This window comes from Phasianus colchicus, chromosome Z, assembly GCF_987193195.1.
Source record: "Phasianus colchicus chromosome Z, bPhaCol1.hap1.1, whole genome shotgun sequence".
NCBI lineage: Eukaryota > Metazoa > Chordata > Aves > Galliformes > Phasianidae > Phasianus > Phasianus colchicus.
Genome location: NC_143476.1, coordinates 13,402,406 through 13,412,061, shown reverse-complemented (window position 1 = coordinate 13,412,061; position 9,656 = coordinate 13,402,406). Strand labels below are relative to the sequence as shown.

The following is a 9,656-nucleotide window of genomic DNA, read 5'->3' as shown; positions in this document are numbered from 1 at the left end:
GGAGAACAAAGCCCCCTGTGCACCCTTGGAGAGCCAAGGGTTGGAGATTCATGAACCTTGAGCTCCTTTCCAACCCGGGCCATGCTGTGATTCTGGGATTCTCACCTTTGCCTCATCTGGCAGAGGGAGGCAGCTCTTTCTCTTGTCTCCCTATGGCTGTCAGGTCACCAGGGCCAGTGTCACACAGGGAACTGCAAACACTGTGTGTGCTGTGCCCTGCCCATGGCAGCACAGAGGCAGCTGCCAGCAGCTGATGCCCACAAGGACAGCCAGCCTGGACTTCCTTTGATTCCTTCCCTTTGGATCAGCGTCCTTCAGGAAGGCGGAACATCTCTCCAGCTGAGCAGCAGAGGACAGCAGGGCTTCGTTGTCTGGGCATGTTCTCTTCTGGCCCTCTGGCCCTCACAGACACAGGAGGAGGACACAGAGGCTGCTGTAACACAGCCAGCCCTGCCTCTCAGGTCAGCTCTCAGGCCATCCTCTCTCCCCTCAGCAGCAGCTCACTGTTCTGCACTCCTCTGGCCTGGGCTGGCAGAGGTGTGCAGCAGTTCTGCTGATCTCCCAGTGCTGGCCATGTCTGCAGTGCCTGTGTGAAAGACACAGGAAGCTGCCAGCATTGCACTGCTCTGCTGTGCCCCTGCCATCACCGAGTTTGCTGTCAGCAGCTGCTGCTACACGTCCATTCAGGCACAGGCCTTTCCTTCCTGGCCCTCTTTCCCCCCCTCTCTCCTCTGCTCTCTCTCGTGCTCCCCTTTGGCCTGGGCTGGCTGAGCAGTGCAGGCCTTGTTGTTGCTCCCTGGGCCAACTACGTCACGGTTCCCCGTGACTCTGCCAGCTGCTCTGACACAGCGACTGCGTCCTCAGTGTGGATTCCAGAATGCGACAGACGTCCAGAGAAGACTTCCAGGGCTGATTGGAACATGCTGCCATCAAGAACTGCCATGGCTCAGGCCCCCTGGGAATCTGCTCACAGCGAAAGCTGCTGTCACTCTGTGTGGGCACAGCCTTGTCTGTGTAGGCCTGCTCACACTGCAGCCCCTGTCTGCACCAGAACCGTGCCGATCCACCTTCTCTTGGCCTCCTTGCCTGCATGGAAAAGGGCAGCTTGGGCTGAAGTCCCTCAACTTGCAGATGGCCGAGTGAAGTCTCTGAGCCCTGGTGACCCACTCAGCTCTTCAGCCTGCTGACCTGCTCTGCTGGGGCTGTCTTAAAAGGCAGAGGGCACGTTATCCTAATGTCCCCACATCCATCCCTCTTAGCATACTGTAGGCCAGTTCCTAAAAGGACACCTGCACAATCTCTCTGAATGTTAATCAACATGCAGTTGGTCTGTGCACTGCAGAAATTGCATCTAGGTTTTCAGTGGTGATTAGCTATGTGTTTAGTCAGAGGTGCAATGGTTCTAATGGTGAGAGAAAGACATTCCCAGTTGTCATCAGGTGGAACACACTTCAGACTGGAATTGTACTTGAGGGCATCTGTTGCTGGAAAATTTAATGGCAGTAAACTGCCTAGATAATGACAGAATGAGGGTGACAATAGAATGGTACGTAATCACAGTGCAATGAAAAAAGTATGCAGGGTGCAGGAAGGGAGGTGTGGACATTCTGAGTTGCAACTCTTTATTTGCTCCAGAAAGCTCTATCAGAATGGAAGACTGAAGGAAATACTTTGAGTGTTTTTTTAATGTGACTGGATAAAAGATCCATGTGGCAATTTGAATAACTGAGTGGTAAAGGGACATAGATACCTCACTGTTTCATGGAACCTTTCAATTAAGCATCTGAGCCCTGCGTACAGGACTTGGGAATATAAGTATTAGAGGATGATGGAATATCTGTATTTGGAAGGGACCTCGAGGGTCATGTATTCCACCTCCTGGTTCCACACCGGACCTCCTATGGGTCAAGCCCTGTGTCTGAGAGCCTTGTGCAAATGCTCTTTGGCCTTTGTCAGCTCAGTGCCAAACCACTGCCCTGGGGAGCCAGTGCCAAATTCCATGTATCTAGTTCATCCTACAGAATGATGCCAAGAACAGTTATAGAGATAGACTTACAAACAAAATTATTGTCTTGAATTAATGGTACACTCACCATTAAAAAAAAAAAAAAAAAAAGGAAGAAAGAAAAGAAAAAGGAAAGAGAAGAAAAAAAAAGAAAAAAAAAATCAAAGCCACATTCTTACGCTGGCATTTTACAGTATTGTCAGATTTTTGAAATTCTGTTCTGTCATATTAGATTCTCTCATCATGAAATAATGACCAAATTCTCTTTTCAGATCTAAACATACCAATGTTAAAGGCAGCAGTGCTGTTCAAGAGTACATTACCAGCTCAAACACTGCTTTGGCTGTAAAACTGAAGGTAGTAAGGAATTTTATCAAGGAGTTAGAAGAAAACATGTAAGTGTAGATTTAAAAGCAACCTGTATTGTTACTTAGAGTTTGATATAGTGTAATCCAATGCACAGTACTTGTAACGTGTGTTTTACAAAATGCTGTGCAATGTAGGCATCTATTAAGATAAATGCTGCAAGTTCTAATATGTCCATGACCTTTTCAAACTGTTCCTTACTCCTACACATCACTACGAGTAGTTCTTCTGTCAGGAAGGATCACCTGAGTAATTAACCTGTGACCTTAAGTTTGGAATTAAATGCATACAGTGGAAGTAAGAGCTGTGGGTTATTTTGCTCTTTCAGTGTTGAACAGCCGAGGTGTTTTGTTTTGGAGGGTGGACAGTGATGGGACAAGTGGGGAATGGCTTTAAACTGAGACGGGGGCTGTTGAGGTTTAGGTTGGATGTGAGGAGGAAGTTTTTCAGCCAGAGGGTGGTGAGGCACTGGAATAGGTTGCCCAGGGAGGCTGTGGATGCCCCATCCCTGCAGGCATCCAAGGCCAGGCTGGATGTGGCTCTGGGCAGCCTGGGCTGCTGGTTGGCAGGTTAGAAAGCCCACAGGACCTTATTGCAGCCCTGGGTGCAGGGGGATCACTGCTCCTAGCATGCACACAGAAGAGCTGGAGCACAAAGGTGATGTACATTCCACTTGTGAACATTCCTGCAATTGCAGAGAGCGTGCACCTGTTCCAATACGGTGCACCTCTTCAAGGCTTTGGAACACTGAGACTCTGCACTTGGGCTCCAGACATCCTGCTGCACCAAGAGGTTATTCTAGCTTTGGTATCTTGCAACTTTGTCTATAACTACATCACTGTAATCATAAATGTCTAGGAGCATGGAGATGGAGAAATTAATCTTCCTGTAATTCTCTGTACTGCAACCCTGTGGTTGTCAACACCTAATGCAATATTGAAATTTCAGTTGAGAAAATGAAAGCTGTCCCTAACAAAAAAACATCTGCATTTGTTATTGAAATCACACTAAGGATCAATAAATCCAAATGCTTCTAGCATAACCACGATTACAGGCAGTGTTTAGACAAGCTCTTACAGGAAAACCATGAACACAAGGCTAAAGAGAGACTAAGTGATGCACTCTGCAGGAATACTCATGGAAGTCTTCACAGTGCAGGAGTCTGATCTGATTACAGATGCTGTGCTTTAAGTACCCCTTATCATATCTTTTTTTCACTGTTGTGCAGGGGTTGGACTCAGTGATCTCTGGAGGCTGGAGATGCTGTTTGCTAATGGCAGATGGAGAGAGGAAAAGCAAGTGCAAGGCATGCTGTGCATAGCCACCACATGGCATCTGCACCATTTCCCCCTGCACAAAGGAGGAGCAGCTCACAAGCTTGGCCTGGGCCAGGGAAGGGAGCAGACAAACATCTGGACCGACCCCAAACGAGCTGGTTCTGCAGGTTGGGTGTCTTCTGCTGCTTGTCTCACATCCTGCTGCTCAGCAGTAGATTTGTTCCTGCTCAGTGCTAACAGGAAACTCACACAGCATTTCTGTTTCAGCTGTGCCAACGCTTTGATCCCTTGCTGCTTGGATGGGGCGTTTGAAGAATGATGCCTGTGCTGATGTCCAGCCAGGCTTTGGGGATGAGTCTCCACACCAGGGTCCGTCTGACAGGACTGAGGGTTGGGGATCCAGCCAGGTCGAGTCCAGTGTGCTTTGCTCTTGTTCTTAGTGCTTGTTTTTGCTCAGGAGGGCAGGAGGTGAACCTCGTGAACCAATGCCTGCAGACGGGGTTTGCAGAGAAAGAGGTCCTGCAGGCCTTGTGTGACAGCCACGGAGCTGCAGCGAGGCTGCATCAGTGTAAAACACCAGAGATCCACGGAGGTGTGAAGGGGAGCTGTGGGCTGCAGTCACGCAGGAAGGGATGTGCATGCTCGGGGTTTGGTTGTTGTGTGTGTGTTAAGTGACTGTGATACCACTGCTGGGTCAGTGTGAGTGTACGGAACAAGTGTGACAGCCTTTTTGATGGAGCCCTGTGAAAGGAGTCCTATGGACTTGAGATCCAACTATCAGCCTGTGGGCATCATTTAGGAGTTGGGGTAGGGGATGAGGCAAGGGAAGTTGGGCTGAGAAAGGGATAAAGCAGTCTGGCAGTAGTTCTGTGTTTCTCCCATCTCCTGCTTTATTTCCTTCCAGGTGAAATAGATGGGTGCTGCAACATGCCCTTGAATGTAACAAAACCCACTCTAGTGTGGATTTGACATGGGCCCAGCACTGCAAGGTACGCTGCTGGGAGGAAGCGTCCATCTGGCTGAGGGCAGGAAGGCCCTCCAGAGGGATGCACTGAGGCCAGTTGTGCGAGGCTCAACAAGAGCAAGCGCCAGGTCCTGCGCTTTGGTCATGACGACCCCGTGCCAGCTTCTCCAGGATTTGGCTGGGGTAGAATTCCAAGCAGCCCCTGATTCCAGAACGTTGGGCTGGGCTGTTGGAATCTTCTGCCCTTGTGACTGGTCTTGCCTCCCCACCCTGTCCGTCGTGGTGGAGCAGCCTGGTGGCCCTCAGTGATGTCATAAGGGCTAGAATGAGGGGAGGAGCAGTGCGTGCTGCGTCCCTTCATTGGAGCGCTGGAGCTCTGACTGAGCAGCTCGCTTGTTGCACTTGTGCACCGACTGCGTCCCTTTGTCTTCACACCGTCCTGTGCAGCACCTTGTAGGTAAGCTGAGACAGTGTGGGAGAGACGGGGGGACAGTGAGTGCTGAGAACTGCTGGCTGGCGGAGCTCATAGGATCACATTATCTCCATCAGCAGAGGGGTGGCCATGAGGGACAGGGAGGTGATCGTCCCCCCCTGCTCTGCTCTTGTGAGGCCCCATCTGCAGTACAGTGTCCAGAAAGACAGGGAGCTGTTGGAGAGGGTCCAGAGGCGAGCCACAGAGATGATCAGGGGACAGGAGCACCTCCCCTACAAAGACAGGCTGAGGGAGCTGGGCTTGTTCAGCCTGGAGAAATGAAGGCTGTGGGGTGACCTCATGGCAGCCTTCAGTACCTAAAGGGAGCCTAAAAAGAGGAGGGGAATCAACTCTTTGAAAGGGTAGATAACTGCAGGACAAGGGGAAATGGTTTTAAGTTGAAAACTTAAGTTTTTAAGTTGAGGGAGGGCAGATTTTGGTTTTTCCCTCGTAGTCTTTGCTAAACCGTGGAAGCAAACTGACCTGCTCTTTCTCTCTCCTCTCTCCACCCTCTGCCTGCTTCCCTGCTGCAGCTTTTGCTCGTGGAAGATCAGAGCAAAGAGACAAGGAACGGCTGCGGATTCGTGAGATTTCTCTCCCTCGTTCTGATCTCTTGCCAGGTACCTGCCATGCTTTGTCCCCCCACATGCTTTAGCAGCCCGTGACGCCCCGTGTTTAGTAACACAGCCTCATCCAGCTTTGATGGGACGCTGGTCACGTGTGGGTTTTCTCCACGTGCTCTGCAGCTCAGCCCTCAGAAGGATGCTGTCTGTGGTGCTGTGACCAGCTGGTCTCCAGGAAAGCAATCCCTTAGGCAAAGAGTCCCAGCCCCAGCTTGTGCAGAGCTGCACAGCATCACCAGGGACACCAGCAGGCGTGCTTGGGCTGTGTGAGTGTGCCCGACAGCTGTAGGGAGCACAGCAGAGATGTGAACAGAGAAAATAAAAGTGTGTTTCTTTTCAGTTCCAGCTTGTCACACCTACGCTGATGGCTGTGGCGTGCAGCGAGATCAGCTGTGGGCCTGACCTGGCATGGACAGAGGTAGAGTATGAAGCTCTGATTGGTCTTTGTTCCCTGACTGCAGCCAGCAGAGTGAGCCGCAGATGTGCTCTCCTGCTTTCCAAGAGAGCTCCTCTGTGGCAAGACAGCAGTGCAAGTGTGGCAAGTTTATAAAAGTACCAGAGCCATCTCGGGTGTTGTGTTTGTCCTCTACTGACTTTTCCCTTGAAATGGCTGCAGAAACAACAATCATTCTCTGCTCTGTTTGGCCTTGCTGTTGGTTGGACTGCTCAAGAGAGCTGCTTGGTGCTTGCAATGGCACTGTTTGCACCTTGTAACTGCAGCCGTAGCTTTGGTTTCCCTCTTCACGGTCTCCTAGCATCTGAAACAGTCAGCCTTCCTGCACAAAGAGCGCAGGAAAGGAGGGGGCAAAATGGACAAGGCCACCTGTCTGCGTCAGTGCCATTGCTGATTAGTCTGGGTGGGGAGAGATGCATCTTTGCATTGCCTGGCGTGTGCCTGCTGCACACCAGGGAGAGAAACAGCCGTTATTAGACTTGCAGTTCCTTCTGAAGTGCCCATGATAAGGACCGAGTGCATTTCCTGCAGCTTTCTCTGCAGATGTGCTCCTCACCTTGAAGTCCTCCTTGTTGGTTCCCAGCTCCTCACTGTGGCCTGTGCTCTCTGTTTCAGGCTGAGAACAAGGGGAAGCCCCTGCTGGACCATGAGGTGGCACCTGTGAATGTTCCAGCTATTGCTGCTGCCCATGCTATTAAGAGATACGTTGCCCAGGCAGCGGATGAACTCTCCTTTGAGGTAAGCAGTTCAAGGCGTTCCTTGTTGTTCAATTTTACAGTGGCAAATGTCTTCAGAGCTGCACTGGTGCAAGTGCTCTCAAGCTCGGCGATGTTGGGCAGTGCAGAAGAATGCAGTCATTTGAGCTGTGCTTTCCTCCCAGCCGTGCTGAAGCTGGGACTGACACTGCAATCTCTTGCAGGTGGGAGACATCGTGTGTGTCATCGACATACCACCAAAGGAGCTGACCCCCTGGTGGAGAGGCAAGCTCGGCTTCCAGGTAGGCACAAGATTCAGACTGGAGAGTGCAACTGCAGTAAAGGCAGGAATCTCAGCTTAGAGCTGCTCTGCCTGCTCAGGATGCCTAATGGACATAAACAGTTTCCCTGTGTCGGTGTCAGAGGACCTTGTCTTTGGCTGCAAATGTTGAAAAATTGTTACCTTTATGCTGTGAACTATGGCCATTTTCTGCTGGATAGTCTTATGGAACGTCAGGCAAGCACGTTCCGAGGGAAATGTTACGTGGCTTTTGGTTTAACAGTTCAGATCTGAGAAGTGCTGCATGCAATAGTTGGCCTCTCTTTTCTTCTTGTTACAGGTTGGATTTTTCCCAGGGGAGTGTGTGGAACTCATTAATAAGAACATTCCTGAGGCACTCATCAATTCTGTGCCAAAGCCAGGTACGGATGTTACATTTGATGGTGTGGGGAAGCAAAATGAAGTCTTTTTTGGGGTGCGTTCCATGTTTAGTACCTCCTTTATCGATGCCACATTGTCCTCTGGGTTGATGATTCTTCATGCACACCATGGGGCAGAGATTTGGCCCAATCCTCCTGTGTTTATGATTGGACTTGGCAAAACTATAGAATCTTCATAGAATGGCTTGGGATGGAAGGGACCTCAGGGATCATCATGCTCCAACCCTCCTGCCTCAGGATGGTCTCCCAGCCCCCACATTTAATGTCAGATTAGACCAGGCTGCCCAGGGCCCCATCCAACCTGGCCTTGGGCTCCTCCAGAGATGGGGAAAATCCCTTTTTGTATGTACTGGTTGGTAATGTTCTTCCCGTTCTGACGTGCTCTGTAGAATGTGCTGTGCTCGGCCTCGTCCAACGGAGCCAGACCTGAAATGACCTGGTTTCTTCCTTTTGTTGTGCAGTGCCCAAGAAACGCAGCAAGATCCTCACCTTCCTTCGTTCCTTGGTGAAGGCCCGCCCAAAGAAACCGACCGAGCGGGAGGTGGAGAAGGAAAGGGTGTTTGGCGGTGACCTGGGAGAGCATCTTCTCCACTCCGGTCGTGATGGTAAGGAGCTGCCCATTCCTGAGATCTTCCTCTGCTGGGCATCTAAAGAAGATGAAAGGGAGCTCATATCTAGCAGGGGGCAGGCTGATAGCCGTGGAGACACGTGTAATGGGAGTTGATGGCTGAAGGATAAAGTGAGGCGGATGCTCCTAAGAGACAAGCACATCTGTATTTGCTTCAGCCAAGCCTGGCTGGGCTTAGTGGATCGGATGTGAAGCACAGCCTGCAGCACGATTGAATCAGGAGCTCCACTGACGGCTGGCACGTGTTCTTCAGTCCCCCAGGTCCTCCAGAGCTGCGCTGAGTTCCTTGAGCAGCACGGCGTGGTGCAGGGGATATACCGCCTGTCCGGCGTCGCGTCCAACATCCAGAGGCTGCGGTAAGAGTGCTGCGACTGACACAGCCTGAGTGCATCTGGTGTGGCTTTGGGCTTGCCTTCCTCTCGCTCAACCGGGTTTGCGTCCCTCTCTCCAGGCAGGAATTTGAGTCGGAGCAGATTCCTGAGCTCACCGTCCGTGACATTCACAGCGTGAGCTCCCTCTGCAAGATGTACTTCAGGGAGCTCCCGAACCCTCTGCTCACCCACCAGCTGTACGGCAAGTTCTCGGTAAGCACAAGGCCACGTCTTTCATTTCCCTCTTCCTGGGCCTCTTGGCAGATGGCTGCAGCAGTGCCCCAGCTTGGAGGCCCTTTTGCTGTCAGCCCCACGAGGTTTACTCGCAGTGGTGTACTAGCCTGATTGGTGTCTCGCTCCCTTTCTGCACTACTCCAGGATGCTGTTGGTGCCGCTACAGAGGAGGAGCGGCTGCTCAGAATGCAGGACGTCATCCAGCAGCTGCCCGCTCCTCACTACAGGTCAGTGCTGCCCTCAGCCTGCTGAGCTCAGCCCTGCTGCATTGCAGAGGGCAACGATGCGGTTCCAGGCTCTGTCTCACGCCGGCAACACGATGCCTGTGTATGCTGAAGGGTTGAAGGCTCCATGGGCTTACTTTATGGGGTCAGTTCCTGGGCACGGGGGCACGCTTGGTGCAGCTGATGGCTGCGGCTGTGCTGTGCTGGGGCTTGGTGCTGCAGCGTGGCACTCAGTCAAGTTGGATCTACTTCATCTTTGGTGACAGTAGCAGTCACAAGAAGTAGCATGAATGGAGGTTTGCTTTCTGAATTGCAGCACGGCATGCTCGTTGGTGCTGAACGTTTGCCTCTCTTGTTTTCCAGGACACTGGCGTTCCTGATGAGACACTTGGCGTGTCTGGCTGGGAGCTCCAGTATAACAAACATGCATGCCAAGAACCTAGCCATTGTGTGGGCTCCAAACCTCTTAAGGTAAACTTCTGGTTCTGTTTCAACACTTCCTCTGTTCTCCAGTTAAGAAAAGCAGTCCTCTCTTTTTCTCCATCAAATGTGCTCTTCTCCTGTAAAATCTGTGGCTGACAGAAGAGCAGGAGCCTGGGCTGTTCTCCATCCCCACAGGCACA

The 9,656-nt window shown here is 51.5% G+C and overlaps 1 long non-coding RNA gene across 1 annotated transcript; it reads left to right on the top strand.

Annotated features, from left to right (window-relative positions):
• The first annotated feature begins 5,387 nt into the window (after nt 1-5,387).
• Nucleotides 5,388-6,871, top strand: LOC149912596 (uncharacterized). Its single transcript, XR_016461450.1, has 3 exons — nt 5,388-5,704; nt 6,048-6,125; nt 6,777-6,871. It is a non-coding gene; the product is annotated as an uncharacterized LOC149912596 (long non-coding RNA).
• The last annotated feature ends 2,785 nt before the right edge of the window (nt 6,872-9,656 follow it).